The sequence below is a fragment of the Antennarius striatus genome, chromosome 17 (assembly GCF_040054535.1).
Source record: "Antennarius striatus isolate MH-2024 chromosome 17, ASM4005453v1, whole genome shotgun sequence".
NCBI lineage: Eukaryota > Metazoa > Chordata > Actinopteri > Lophiiformes > Antennariidae > Antennarius > Antennarius striatus.
This window is the reverse complement of record NC_090792.1, coordinates 3,274,540-3,290,522: the sequence shown is the minus strand read 5'-3', so window position 1 is coordinate 3,290,522 and position 15,983 is coordinate 3,274,540. Positions and strand designations below refer to the sequence as shown.

Below are 15,983 nucleotides of genomic sequence, written 5' to 3'. Positions count from 1 at the left end.
GTTGGATCGGCTCGTTTTTCTGCACTTAACTTGAACAAACTTCATCCTACCAATCCTGCATATTTACAGTCTTGATGAGAATATTAATGCAAACAAGTCTTTGTGGTGGTTCTGGGAGATTTAATTTCTTCTTCATGCAGTTAAAACTGAGATGAACACATACTGTTTGCTTCAGTTCTGTCCAGGAGTGAGAACCCTGATTGATGTTTGGATGAAAAGTTGGTTGTGTTTGTCTTTTTGCTCCTGAGATGTTTGTGAGCATCTCATGTAAAATTCTGCAGGATGCACGTCTCTTGCTTATGCATGTTGAACGCACAACTTTCTGACCCCGGTGCTCGCATTGATCGTCTATCTCTGCAGTGAGGTGTTTGCCTCGAGCCAACAAACTAATACACACTCAAACGCTGGAGAGTATAAACAACCTAAAGCCCATTTGGTGCTTTTGGATATAAAATCAAATTCAAAATCAAAGAGATAATGCATAGGAAAATGTGTCAGATTTGTCGATGGTTTCTACAGCTTTGTATTCTGTGAATATGCATTTGAAACAAACTGATGTAAGTCAGTATATTTCCAGTTATTCTCATTCATTCAGCGTTTGTGGCTGAATGCATTTTACACCTGCTCCTCTGAATAACTAATTTTTCCTGCAGTAACAGCAGCAGGCTGGTGCGCTGAATGAATCCCAGGAGCATCACTGGCGTCTGCAGTCCAAGGTCATACATGTGCTGAACATGATGCTGTAGATGCTGCTCACCAATGTCAGCCTGAGTCACAGTCCATGCGAAGAAACCTCAGACATCTGAAGAGAGTCACACACTGATGATGAAATACTGAATACACATGAATGGTTGCTTCATGTTCGAGCTCTCCTCGTTTGAAACCTGTTGAGAAGGATACCTGACCACGGCTCTAATGCGATCAGAGCAGCCGGTGGAGAGAGGCACTAATGGATGAGGTAGCTCATTTCTATGACAACAGGAAGGAGCTGCTTTGATGAGCCCAGCAGAGGGCATCTGAGAAGAGCCGCAGCTAAAAATAGAACCAAGTAAACAGCAGTGAATGAAGTAGAGATAGGAGGTGAATCCGCCAGTTTTTGACAAACTGGCTTAAAATTAAAATTATAAAAGGTTTTTGTTTTTAAAAATGAACAATATTCCAGCAGTTTCAACAACGAGATGTAAGAATGGTGTATTTTTATATACAGCCACAGACATTCTGAAGACACAATTCTGTGTTCTGTAACTTGTGTTACTGTTTGAGATGTGAGTTTGATTTTGTGTGATTTTGGTTGTATTAAATGTGACTGAATGAATGAATGAATGTGACTGTCGGGCCCTGCACAAGTCTACTCTCCAGTGAGGGTCACACCTTTCGAGCTCATTCGAGGCATTTATTTACGGCCCCACCACCACCCCAGCATCCACCTAAAAGTTTTATTCAGGGGGTTTAAGATTTTTTGTTGTTGTTACACCTCAGTCATAATCATCAGCTTCAATGCTAAACACACAAAAAAATGTGTTAAACATGGTAAGGCTGACTGAATTTTTCTTCAGTGGAGCTGGAGTTTTGCCCTTCAGCTGACTTACAGTATATTCTATGTTGGGCTAAACTTGCCACATCTCCATTAGGATCAGTTATTAATTTAACATTTATCCAAATGAATCTGTTTTTAAAAAAAAAAAACTCTGTTGGAAGTTCAAATTAGCTGATTTTTGACAAATAGCAGCGATAACAAATAACTCTAAACTCTTGCACTGGGTAACATTTTCTCGTATTTTTGACAGGGACTCACAGGATAGGGCCCAGATGCTGTTTATCTGCTGTGCGCACCACAAATAGAATATCAAAACAAAAATAAATGGGTTTATATTTCCATCGTTCCATCAGCTGCATGATGTCAGGAGACTGAATGAATGTAGTGAATTACAATGGACTACATTTTTATTTTTGAGACATTTGGCTGGTGGATAAGAAGGGGTCAGTATTTTCCTCCCACACCAACATAACAATAACAGAACAATTGCAATTTGATTTCACAAAAAGGGATTAGGTTTCAATGAACTCAGGAATTTAAATGACTGCAGCTGGACAGAGGACAATTTTGAATAAAATAAATATTGTGCACTGAAAGCAAAAGAGGAATTATAATCCATGCACTTTATAAATTTAATTTGTGTTGTATTATTAATTATAGAAGCAGGTTCAGACAGGACAACAGTAGAAATCATTAGATAGAGACCTTGCTCCAACTAATAATTAACTGAAATCTTATTTAATCATATTCTCTAAGGCCTCCGCGTCCTTCCTGTTTTAGGTAGAAGCACAGGAGCTTTGGAAAACAACAGAGAAGACTGAACAGATATTCCGCTACCTCTTGTATGAATATTTAATTAGAGCTTTAATTAATAACCTTTAAGACCTTTAAGACTCACAGCAGGGATGCAGACAAGTAGCTCATGCTTTTGCAGGTAGATGTATTTTCCCATTAATCGGAAAAATTCAGAATAGATGTTGGTTTCTTCACTTGAAACTGATCAGAAGTTCTTGTTTATTGCTGCTGTTTTTATGAAAAATAAAGATTAACTTGTTTTAAGCATCTTACTTACAACATAATCATGGATTTTGTGTCAGATGTATTTAATATAATAGAAGCTGACTGAGTAAAAATAAGGCATTGGTATCCATACTGTGGGTTTTATCTACTATAGAAAAACACATTCAACATTTGGACTCATCAGACCAATGGGGACTTTTTTAATAGTCAACCAAGTTTAATGAATATAAAAATATCAGATACAGTAGATTGTACAGTATCTAAACGTACATGTACATATCCCTGATCAGGTACTTCAAATACAGTTTATAGTCTTTGTATTGTTTTTAAATTGAGTTGTCAAAAAGGAACAGATATAACCCAATTCTTTTTTTATAACAGTGGTTTTTAGTGAATAAAATGATGCACAGACATTTTATTCACTAAAAACGCTTTACTAATATAACTAAAACAATCAGATGATGGAACTACGTCATACATTATCAGTTATTTATGTATTTACATTGAATTAAATGTTGAATTCGCTAAAATACATAAACAAGCTTTTATCAATATGTTTTGCGTAATAAAAAAAAACAATCATTTAGCGATCAATGTTCTGCCTGCTCCGGATAATCTATCATTTAACCCGTAAATGACAGATCAACAATAGACTGTTCCGCGATGACGTCACCTCCAGGTTATTTTTGGACTGTACCACTTGGTGAACACCCCTCCTGCTTTCCCCGCCCCTCTCACGCGCAGCCACCCCCCCCCCCCTCCTTCACTGCCCGCTTTGGTTGAAGCCAAACAGAACATCATGGCGATTGATGGTAAGTAGGCCAATAACGGCTCTCCCTCTGCTGCTTAACTTCCACCGGTAATAACACGCGTTACTAACACGGGTTATAAAGTCCAAAGTAGAAACGGTTTGAGGAAACGGAGGCTTGTTGTTGCTGCTTTCAGGGAAAGTTTTTAATTCCTGTGAATTCGTCAGAGCGGGAGTGAAGCGGACAGATTAGTGACGGGGTGCTGAGCGGACAGCTCCGCTGAGAGAGCCGCACATGTGACCATTTAAACCGAGGACAACAATCAACTGTGGCTGTTTTATATATTTTTAATTTTTTTTATTTATTTTATTATATTTTTTAGAAATGTGCGTCTGTCTCTCGTTGAAGTGGTCTGTCCCTTCTGTCGCCCGTCTACTTCACACTTTCCTCGCTCTGCGGGGAGCGAACCTCTCAGGTCGGGTCAGAGTTGTGAGGACACAACGTCAAATCCTCCAGATTGAACGTCAACACAGAAAACTTTGTAAAGCTTCTGGAATCTCTCTGTACGTCTGACGTCCCTGTGGCGGTGTTCTGGGCTGCATGTGAACACATGTTCATCTTAATATTCCCCGGGATCACCTGCTGCTTCTTCTGAAATCCCACCTTGGAGGTCCTTTTTGGATGATTGTCCTTTTTAAAAATTACCCCCTGATGCCCAAGCTTCATCTTCTTCACAAATGTTGAGACATTTTCTTCTAGTATTTCCTGATCCTTGATGGAATCCATCTCACCCTCTATGTGCTGCAGGTTTTCAGAACCACAGCAGCTCTAGAGTATCACCAAACCACCACCATGCTTCATTGTGGACAGCTTTTATTAAACATCAGCTTCATGTTTAATCACTCTACAGAACAGCATCTGAAGACTTCAATCCATTCTTGTGTGTTTTGGTTTTTGCAGACATCTGATAAATGGTATATACGTCTATAAATCTGATATGAAGAGTGTTTGCAGCCTTTCAGCAGCTTACGTTCTGCTTTTTGTGAGTTTAATGCTAGTGGTGGAATTATATATTGCTCCATTTTCACACAAATGTGTCGTCAATTACTTGGTATAAAATATAAATAATAAACTACATGATGAACAAGACGGGATCATGGGATTATGGCAGTCGACACACAGATGTAATCCTGTTGTCAGTGCTTTAGTAAGTCTGTTCCACATTTTTTAATTATCCAAATAAATTCACTGCAAGATTTGATATTGCTGTAATTTAACAATATGGTACCTTTGAACCACAATGCCAGCAGGACGTCTCAAACCTGTGAAACATTGTGGTTTTCACCAGTCTTCGAAGGAAGAGGAAAAATAAGGAAGGGCCATAAGGAATACAGGACAGAAGGGTTCACCTTTATAAACCAGCACAGTGAGCCATCAATTCTGTAAACTAGGTAAATAGACCAACCAGCAGCCCGGGGCTGCAGGGCTTCTCAAATAAGAGCTAGTGTTAGTGTTATGGAATATAACATGAAAATCTTCATGTTAGTAAGAATGAGTCAAATCCTGAGGCCTGTTCCATAAAGCTTGATGAACCTAGCTGGGCTTCCTCTTACTTATCTGTCTTCACTTACCGAGACGTCCGCCCTCCGGATTTTCTGTACCATAAAGCCGGCTATCAACTCACTAATTCAATTCAGGCTTGTCCAGTCTAGATCTGTGCGCGCTCACATAAAAAGGGTGGAGGTTGCTGCATGCGACCAATCGCAAACATGCAACAAACCGGCCCGAGCCGCATATTTCACAACGGAGGAGCAAACAATAATAATTAATAAATACGAGCGATACAAATCAATAATCCAGGCAAAAAGTAACACAGTTGCAGCTGCCAAACGGCGCAAGGGTCGCTGGGAAAACATCGCCGACTGTGTCAATGCGGAAGTTAGTGCCATTATAATATTACTTCCCCACTATGACTGCACTTATATATCTGACTACAGTAACATTTGTGTGTTCCATAAATGTATGTATGTACGACATTTTTCGTTATGGCGTGTGATTGTAGCCCCCGCGACTTTATATACAGCTCTACATACTGTGTTCTTCCCGAGGTTTTCGGCATCGCCAACAAAATACATAAAAGTACCTATGAATGAATCAATCCATGATTTACTTAAACAAATAATTGATTAATGGCATTTTATCTGTGGCTTTCTTGTAACCCATCCAACAAGGGATTTAAGGACATCATAATAATTACGAACATCACTAAGAAATATGTTAACTGTGGCAAAGAACCTCAGTGCAATGCATACTGTCTGCGGGACTGTCAGTGTGTGGTTGTGGTGCGTTACATTACTGATGTAAGGCTCCAGCAGCTGACAGATGTAATGTAACCCCTCTCCCCAAAACCTCTACCTTTCGTACAGTGATTGTTCAGGCAATTTGAACGGATTACAGCGATCTCTAAATATTCTCTCGCGCCTGAGCGCTCTTCGCAGGCGCTCTGTCCGTTTTATGAGAACCCAAGATCCACCGGGTTCTCATAAAACGGACAGCCCATTTTCCAAGAGAACTGATTGGTCAGTAGGTGGGGCTGTTATACCCGCTGAGCTCTGATTGGTCAGTAGGTGGGGCTGTCATACCTGCTGAGCTCTTATCCTGAACTTATCCTGCTCCGGAGCAGGTTAGGTTTTCAGTATAGGTTACCACGACAGCGTAGCCCGATAGAAAGTCAGCCACCTTTATGGTACTGAAAAGCCAGGGTTAAGCCTGAAGTTATCTCGCTAAGCCGTAATCCAGCTTTATGGTACAGGCCTCTGGTCTAATTTTTTTCCAACATGTTTAGGATGCATACAGCAAGTAATAATTCATATGCCCACAAAATAGCTAATAAAATTCAGAGACAGACCATTACCCCTGCAGGACTTCATCTCCACCTGCCTCTCCTCTGCTCCTGTCACCACCACCCATTCGCCACTCCTTCATTTAACAGTCACACCTTCCCCAAGTCAGATAGTTTTTCTACCTCTCCCACTGACCTCAACTTCCTGCCACATTAGTCAGCAAAGTGCCATTTCCTGAAAGGCCCATGATCACATCAGGCCCTGTCAGCAGTATTTCACCCAAGCCAGCGGCTCCTGTGAGATTTATGCAGCAGCTGTGGGGGGGTGACTGTCACCTGCAGCACCCAGAGGCCTGGCTGCACCACCTAAAACACCCGTGGGAGGCTGTGTTTCTGTGTGTTTCTGTCTCTGCATGTGATGTTTGGTTGGGTGAACATCATGAGGTGTCACAAAAACAAGAATTTGCGTCTATCTGTCAATGTGGAGCAACATATTCACGTCCACACGAAGCAGCATTTAGTGCAGCTGCAAACAGAAATCATTTGGTAGACGATGACTGCTTCCGAGTTGGTGGATGAAATGTTAAAGATCTGAATGAGTTTACGTAACATCTTCAAAAATGAATATGAGATGGACGTAAACTACAAGTGCTGCTTTAGATTTAAGAGTTCTATTACCTATTTTGTCTGCTCCATTAATTTATTGTAACAATGACTTGGAATCTGTCCTTCAAGCTTCAGGCTAGTCTGTTTATTTAGCTGATTTCATATCTGAGTCATCGTCTGAAAAGTTACTTAAATACTTTAAAAAGAGGCTTACATGGATGTTCACAGAGACTATCATGCTCTGATTTAGCATATCTGAAAGTTTTGGCTGAAAAAAAAATTAACAGCGTAGAAAGGCAAAGGTTAAAGGGAAAGTGAAGTTAATTTTAAGTGACATACATGTTATTCATCTGTATGAAAAATAGAAGAAAAAATACATTTTATATGTGTAGCATCATCCCTTTGGTCAGAAAACCTTAAAATCTGCACCGCAGCAGCTTCCATCAAGAAAACACATGTTCTATTGACACAACCATTCACCGCGGAGGTAACCATGATATTTTTGGAGTTAATTGTGACGTGGATTGCATTGTTTCTTATGGCTGCCAAGCTACGTTGGGCAACAGTGATGTATGACGCCCACGTGACCACTGAATAGGGAAGCTGCTGCGGCACAGACTTTAAACTTTTCTGACCAAAGGGATGATGCTACACATATAAAATTTATTTTTTCTTCTATTTTTCATAATGATGAATAACATATATGTCACTTAAAATTAATTTACTGTCCCTCCCTTTAACTTGTTGATGATGGACTGTGTTGTATGTGTGCACCTCGACAGACTGATCTCTCATCAGCTGCACACAGATCCACTGCAGCCCAAACAGATTCACGTATCCTGGTTCCCAATTGGGAAAGTCATTCTTCATGTTGACAGCATGTTTCAAATCTAAATCCAATAAGAAATATCAGCTTTTTTGTTAGTTACCTTCCATATTACAGACAGAAACACAAACCATAGAAGGTTTTTCGGAGCAGGTCTGTGTCGTCTGCGAACCATGATGCTTCCTATCTCAGGTTTATCATCGTCTCTTGGCTCCTCCTCCTTGGCGAGGTTCTGAAGGGAAGAAAGTGGATATGAGGAAATAATAGCCGATATGTCTTCAAACCGTTTGAGCTAACGTTTGCTGGGAGACGCTGTGAGCGGAACAGAGCAATATATTATACTGTAAGTGAATCTGTGGTGGGCCGTGAATCAAAGCAGGAAATCTGAATGTCACAGCGTCTCCACGGCACTGAAGAGGCTGCCGGGGATAGACCTGATTATTTATGATTCATAGAATTAAATCTGCCATCATCAATATTTTTTATTAACACTTGATGTAATCACTATGTGTAATATAAACGCTGCTGCTTGTCTTGTCAAACCCACTGACAATTATCACTTGTCTCTGCAGCTCCCCTTCAGCTCTCTAGAGCATTTTGGCGTCTTTCAGCTCATTGTTTTGTTTCTGTGGCTTTGGTAGACCCACTATACACAACCTTCTCAGGAACAGTCATTACACACACACAAACACACACAAGTTAGCGTCAGTGTGTGAAAAGGCAACTCTTTGCCAACAGGCTGGTTATCTGAACTATATAATGGAATATTATGTCATCAGTATATTATCATCAGCCTGTTGTGGAGCTGATCCATGTGGCCAAGAGAAACACAAATCTTTGATGAGGTGATAAAGTGTTGACTTTGTGTTCTTCAGGTGTTCAGTAAAGGGCCTTGCTGGTGTGTGAATGTTTATGAAAAATATAAAGCTGATAAACCTGAAGGGATGACTTTATATGTAGATTGTATCTCATTCTGTAGCTCGAGTTTTCAACTGTTCCCTTTAACGGTGCATTTTGTTGACAACCCAAATGCGTTTTACCAAATCTTCTCATCCCTATGAAATACCTACAGACTCTTTAACATGCATACATTTATGTTTCCTCCAGATGCATAAAGCAGCTTTCATGCAAAGTCTTCCTTCAAACTGTTATAGCACACAATTTGCATGGAATCCATATTTGGTTAAATTTAGGTTCAGTTGAAGTTTGGGGTTTTTCACACAGAAATTCCGGTCTCCAGGGTGATATGTTGTGTAGTTGTTCTGACTATCTCATGACTCAATTGTGTTTTCACTGGAGGTACTTGAGAGCCTGGTGTGTCTCCAGATACGTTATGGTACCATCTACTTCTGGTTGATAACACAGAGGATTGTGTTAAACCTGCAGTATTTGACACCCTGGGATTGAAAACAGACTGGGTTTTGATGAGCCACTGGGTTCACACACACACACACACACGCACACACGCACGCACGCACGCACGCACGCACACACACACACACACACACACACACACACACACACACACACACCATGTTGTTGAGCTGTGTGTGCAGCAGACACACTGAGATTGAATATTGACTGCACTGATTCATCATCAACAACTTTTTGTTGTGTTAGACTTCCTGTCACCTCGATGCTGGTTTTCTGCTTGAGGAACAAAGAGGGATGTTTTACTAGAGCATTTTAGGGAGTTTACTTTCTGCTCAACTTCAACCTTACATAGTGAGGGAGTCGAGAAACAGAAGACAAAGTCCTGTCACTCCTCTGGTGACTTGTTTGCAGGTTCAGGTAATATTTAGACTCTAAGCTGGTTAAATTTTCTCAGTTCTGAAACCCCAACAAACATACAGCAGCTTTGACTTCCCAGGATTTGTCATCATTAGAAATGCTATTGTCCAGATCCAGAGACCGGTGCTGCCTCTTAAACTTCTGTATCCGCCGCCAACTAATTGGCTTAACTGGAGCTTAGCCTGGAGTCACTTCCTTGTTCCCTTCACTTTGACAACACAGAGTCTTTTCTTGAACAAGCTGATGAGACACAAATCCACCCTCTGTCAGTTTCAATAAAGACACGCAGGGATTTTTCTTTTAAATACCTGCTGAGATGAAACATGTTTCATAAATTGATTACCGCTGTCATTGAGAAGATAAAGTAATAGAAACTCATCTCCTGATCCTTTTCCCTCAGCTGGATCAGACTCACTCAGTTTAAAATAATTCCTTCATGTTTATCACTAATATTTTTTTTTTAATATTCTTTCCCCATCCATTCCTGATTCTAATTTCAGTACTCTTTATAGGTTTTGTGCCTTCATCTTCCTCTGCCTTTTGTTTTTATCGCTGTACTTTGGGTGACTGTCTCACAAGAATGTGATCATTGGAAGAACCGCTCTACCGCTGAGCCACTGGCGCCCCAACAATCTCTGATAGTCAAGGCTAAACCAGCTTTTGTTAATAAGACTAGGAATACAATATGGTGAAAAACTACTGTTGCTCTTTATTTGAGTTGCTGAAACACCTTCATAAGGTGATAAAATGTGACTTTCGTTCTTCTGTACACAAACGTTCTGCTGAGTTTGAGGCCAAATGAGTTCTTCTTTGTCTTTTGAGTGCCTTTCTACCTCAGCATGTCCTGGTCCCTGACCTCAAACCGTCCAAACATCTGTCAGCTTGATTTCTTCATCCCATCTTTCTGCCTCTGTCCTCCCCTGAACTCAGATGAAACCTTGTCAGCTTGTGTGTTGGGCAAACAGACGAGCGTCCTTAAAGAAACTGGGACAGATCCTAAAAATGCTCCCAGCCGGGCCCCTGATGTCTGCATGAGGGACGACTGAAGGGCCTCAGATTTCACCAGATTTCGACTGGCTCCCCGCCAAAGTCAAGGTTGAGAAACAGGAACTCTCTAACTGTATTGATCACAGCTGGGGCATCAGATCGATTTCTGTCGGACCCCAGAGGAAACCGTGTCACACTCTCCATGCAGTGATAAGACGTTAGTTATCAGTACTACCAGTACTACAAATAGTACCAGTGCAATCCCCAAAGTCTTGCAAGTACAAATAAATCATACAGGATTCATTATCACTGTTTTCAGTATCTGATAACCCTAATAACACTCATGCATCAATCTACAGATCTTTTTAATCAAAATGTTCTAAAGAATAGATGATTATATTTCAATTATGTAATTAATAGCAGAGCTGCAGCTTGTCGCTGTCTATGATGCAGTAAAGGTTAAAGGAGTGTTTATGTGATTACTGGCATACGTATGAAATGTTGAAAGGTCACATATAATGCAGGTATTCAGTTTAAAGCCCCATATGATCAATAGCCTGCCGCTGGATTTATTAACTGATGATCAAGATTTTAGAAATCAGGCAGAAATCTGAGCCAAATATGATAGATAAGAACAATATAATTGATTTTTCATTGATTATAAAAAGAGCTGGGTTGTTTATATTGTTATTAGTAAACACAATGGGCCCGTTTCACAAAGCTGGTTTAGTGGAAAACATGGGTAAGTTTACCCTGAAATCAGGGAAAACCAGGGCTTTCGGTTTCACAAAGGCAGGTAAATTAATCCAGAGTCAGAGGAGTAAACCTAGCCTGTGTCACGAGGCGAGGTAAAGTAAACCTCTAGGTTTGTTACCATAGTAACAGACTCTGAAGCTAGCCTCACGAAGCAGGTTCAGTGGAAACTGTGGGTAAGTTAACCCTGAAATCAGGGAAAACCAGGGTTTTCGGTTTCACAAAGGGAGGTAACTTAACCCAGGGTTAGAGCTGTAACCCTGGCCTGTTTCACGTAGCGAGGTAAACTGAACCTCTGAGTTTGTTACCGCAGTAACAGACTCCTGGTCGGGAGCAGGTTTTATTCCACAAACCCAGGGTTTCTTTTGACTCCGCCCCCTTTCACCGCCGCTCGCGTGGCTTCATTTCCTGGTTCTGTTGGGCGGAGAGTTTGATCGAAGTAAGGTTTAATAAATAACTCCGTATTTTAGAGGTGTTTTAGAGGCGAACATAGCATGTTCGTTTGACTTGGAGCCCCTTGATGGAGTTTCAGCATTAATTCACAGAGATTTTAAAAAAATGTGATTCGTGTTCAGTTGTCCAGTCATAGCCCGGCCAGTTGTCTTTATGATCGGTACCAATTGATTCATGTCCATCCATCACATACATCCACGACCTGATCCATCCTCACATCTGTAGCAGTGCTGTGTGTAGGTAGTGGTCCGGTCAGTTTTTTATCTTATATTTGCAAACGGTATTTTTTCTATACAATGTGAGAGATGCTCAGTGCGCCTCGCCTTGAAACGTTTACCCCAATTTTTCTATTTCCCCGGAGATAAACCCGACAGAGTCAGGAGGAGTTCCACAGGATTGCAGGTGAATAATGTAGAAATCTGATAAATGAATTGCAAACGATATTTTCTTAATAACATTGTGCTCCAACCTCAAAATTGGATTATTAACTTCAATTTCTTTTAGGATTTCCCAATGTAATTGGCTGCACAGATGGTACCACATCCCCATCAAGGTACTTGTAGACTGAACATTGCTTCAACATGTTCAAGACTGCATTATAGATAAACATCTGTCCAGATCATGTGATGCTGCAGACTACATTTCTGATGTGGAGCTCTTGGATATATGGTCTTACCTGAGCAGCAGACTGTATTGTGGTCAGTAACCTAAAGATTTGCACAATAATTCACTTGTCTTCATTGTGTAATCCACTCTAATGAATCCACTATACATTACAGGAGAGAGCCTGTGACACCTCAGGATGATTCCTGCTACCCAGGACGGCAGAGCAGTGACTCCATCTGTCAGAATCATTTCAGAGTCACCATCACCACCATCACAGCGGGCAATAAAAACTTACAATACACATTTCCTGTGGGCATATTTATTTCTGAAAAATACAAAGTAATTTTTGTATCGTTACAATACTTAACATTCTAATAGTTAACATGAATCACCTGTGACCATCACCCACCTCTAAGTTGTGGTCCAGTATTTCTATGTCCAGATCTGTCCTCCTAATGGAGGTTCTAGTAAACCATTTCTATTTTCTGTACTTTTTTAGAAAGTAAATTCTATAAACTTCTTCAGCAGATGGCAATACATGAGTAGGATATGCATTCCATATGCATTCCACAGAATGAACCGCTGGTGGTCACTGAGCGTCTATTTCACTGTGATAGTCTGCAGTTGGGACCCTTCTGCTACTGTCCATTCATGATCTGTTAAAAAAGGATGAGAATTTGTTAATACTTCAGTAGAGGATAAATGTCACACTCTGTATTCCACCAGAATGTGAAGCAATGGGAAGAGAACAATCAGTAACATAAAATATTAGACCACCTATGTTTTCTTCTATTTCTTGTTAATTTCCTTTTGTTTTTATTGATTATTAACTCCTGTGTGTATCATTTGACTAAAACAGACATAAAATAAAACTTGGAATACCTTAAAGCGGTTCTAAAATGAGATGATGAAGAATTTCAACTTTTGCAATTTTTTTTTGCACAAATCTCAGGAACCGGATAAGATAGAAAGATGAAAAAAAAAGGCATTGTATTCAAGGAGGCAAGGGGATGAAAATTATATCACAACCTTGACCTTGAAAAAGTAGGGTCATGAAGCCAGAGGCACAAAATTGTGTAGGTCAGGGTAAAATTTTGAATTCTGGGGTGTCGCAGGATGTTGCAGTCTCTGACTACCTTGTTAGCATTGCAAACATGTTTGATATGCTCACACACTGTACTTGGTATCTGTGGTGATGGAGGTTACATAGAAGCACAGATTTGAGTGCTGGTTAGACAATGAAAAATGACTGTTGGCGGCGTGCAAACGAGCAGCCAGCCCTCTGCTGTACTCGAGGTGACATACAAATGTTATTTTTGAAAAGTATGGTGTGTGGTGAGTGGAAGAGGAGTGAAAGAGCACAGGAGTCTTCCTCCCACACACAGCTGCCGTATCGATCTGTTGGGCAGCAACTTGGTTTTCGGTATGGAGAATTTTCAGTCTCGTCATGTAGCAGCTCAGCTTCTTCCAACGGCTCTGTTCATATGCAGTAAGATTAGTATTTGTGTTTTATCCCTTGTTAGAATAGAATAGAATGTCTTTAATGTCATACACATGTGTACAACAAAATTTTTAAGACTACTCTCAGTGCAAAAAAAGAAACCTCATTTGCAAGGAACAATGAATTAAAGAAATATACTTACAATATAGAGCAGTTACTATATGAACCTCAGATATCTGAGGTAAGTTTTAGTAAACTAGATTATTGAGTATTTAGAGAGTTGCACATGATTTAATCCTGACAATCTTTGAATGGACTTTTTAATTTCATCCAGATAACACATTTTTAGCTTCCAGTATAAATTAAGTAGAACAATAATTAAAAGTAAAGAACCTCCTGTTGAGGTTAAAAACCTTTGTTTCATTCAGATCTGAAGGTGGTGCCTTTAACTAAAATGGTAGTAAAAACTCTGCACAATCGTTCCATCGGTTGCTGGTTCTAGGATCATGTGTAGCATTAAGTCTTGTAGCATAATTTCTTTCATATTCTGTTCAGTAGAAACTTTGCTGTAGTGTGTCTGTGGGCTTTTGTGCTGTTGATGGAGTCTGTTTTCATAAAGGTTCCTTTCATTTGTGACTATTTAATGTGTGAAAAGGTCATGTGTTGTTCCCATCGCTCCTTTAGACTCAGTGCTTTCAGACATTCGCACCAGAGCTGTACGAATATTACCGATGTTAGCTGACAGCACACTGACCCATTTGAAACCTCAACCTGTAGCAAGTCCCAGAGGCAGCCTCACAGCTTCATAAGGATGGGGAGGCCTTCACAAGTGTGAGTAACATTTCTGAGGTAGTCACCGTCCTGAAGACTGTCTGCTGTGGAAACCAGACTGACATCTTTCTCGTTGTGTCTCAATAACCTCTTCTTGATGTGCTGGCTCTGGTGGATACTCAAACATCTGTAGACTACAATGCAAGAATCACACAGACCTCAGTAAACCATCACCAGAAGTATTTCATTCTGAAATTCAGGGTTTTTTTGGTAACCATTCAAGAAAGAATAATACCCTCCTTATTAAAAGCCTTCTTGGAAGTTAAAATATTCTAAGTTCAATGTGCTGAAAGCTTCCACAGAAAAAGGACCTGAGAGCTTTTTGTGCTGACTGCCACATATGCTCTGTCCTCAACGGGTACAGCTACAAAAGATGCTGACTCCGAGTAGAAAATGCTCTGTATGTATATTCTGTACGGACAGAAGTCTTGGCTGAGACTTGGATCCCTTCTTGTAGCGTTGATTGTGCATGACCAGTAAATAGACAGTTTGACAGTACATGTATGCTCAGATGCCACAGATGTATACAGTAGTTAGTTTACTTCCAGGCCCTGTAGTCACGCTAACAGGTCATAGATTAAGAGTAAGATGTTCTGACATCCCAAGACTGTACCAAGAGTAAAATCGAAGATTACTGAGCCTAGTGTTCAGGAAGGATAGGATCAGGAATGAGTACATCAGAGGGACAGCCTAGAGGAAAACCAAAGAGGAGGCTTATGGATGTAATGAAAGAGGACATGAAGGTAGTTGCTGTGACTTCTGAAGGGAAAAGCTGAAAGGAAAGGAAGAAGAGATTGAGCCAAGCGTTCACCTGAAGAGCTCACTGATGTTATTTGATGATTTAATTTACCTGAAACCCAGGATGCACCTCCTTACAGTGAAAACTCAAGTCGTCACACAATATACACAATAGAGGACATGAGATCTTAATCAGGCTAGGATTTCCTTAGGGTTTTACCCAGGGTGGGGGGCCATGTGTCATTGGTTGGCTAAGCTAAGACTAGGATGTATTCAAACTCATTGTTCTACAACTTATTGCAGCTTGATTCAAAAGGGAAACTCGTCTCTTTGTCCCATGACTGATTTACAGGAGAGGTCTGACAGTGTGACAGAACATAAGTCACTGTCCTGTAAGGGTTCTTGGATTCACTGACGTTGCTGTTAGTGATATATAAGCGTAGCGTCTCCCAGAGCTCCTTTGTTCAGTTTGAGCTCGTTCATGTTTTATTGTGTCAGATGTAACACCACTCATCATTTAAAAGTGTCACAAGTCCTGGAATAATTCACTCCATTCAAATGGAGTTTTTTAAAAGACAGTTTTGAAAACAATACAGAATTACACTGCCAGTTTTTCCCAGTATTATGTAGTGGTAGTTGTGTTCCTAATTAGCTTTGTATTACTGAAATGACTGTTAGCGTTGGTATATTTATGCTACCAGATAACGTATCCATCATTCCAGTTTAAAGCCACGCTGACTCTTCTCATCCCATCCTGTCCCCGTCCATGTCTTCTATCTGTGCTGTCTCCTTCCTTTTCTAAA

At 40.4% G+C, this 15,983-nt stretch overlaps 1 long non-coding RNA gene across 1 annotated transcript; it reads left to right on the top strand.

Moving 5' to 3' along the window:
* The first annotated feature begins 10,781 nt into the window (after window positions 1-10,781).
* Window positions 10,782-12,461, top strand: LOC137611370 (uncharacterized). Its single transcript, XR_011038616.1, has 3 exons — window positions 10,782-11,966; window positions 12,069-12,262; window positions 12,344-12,461. It is a non-coding gene; the product is annotated as an uncharacterized lncRNA (long non-coding RNA).
* The last annotated feature ends 3,522 nt before the right edge of the window (window positions 12,462-15,983 follow it).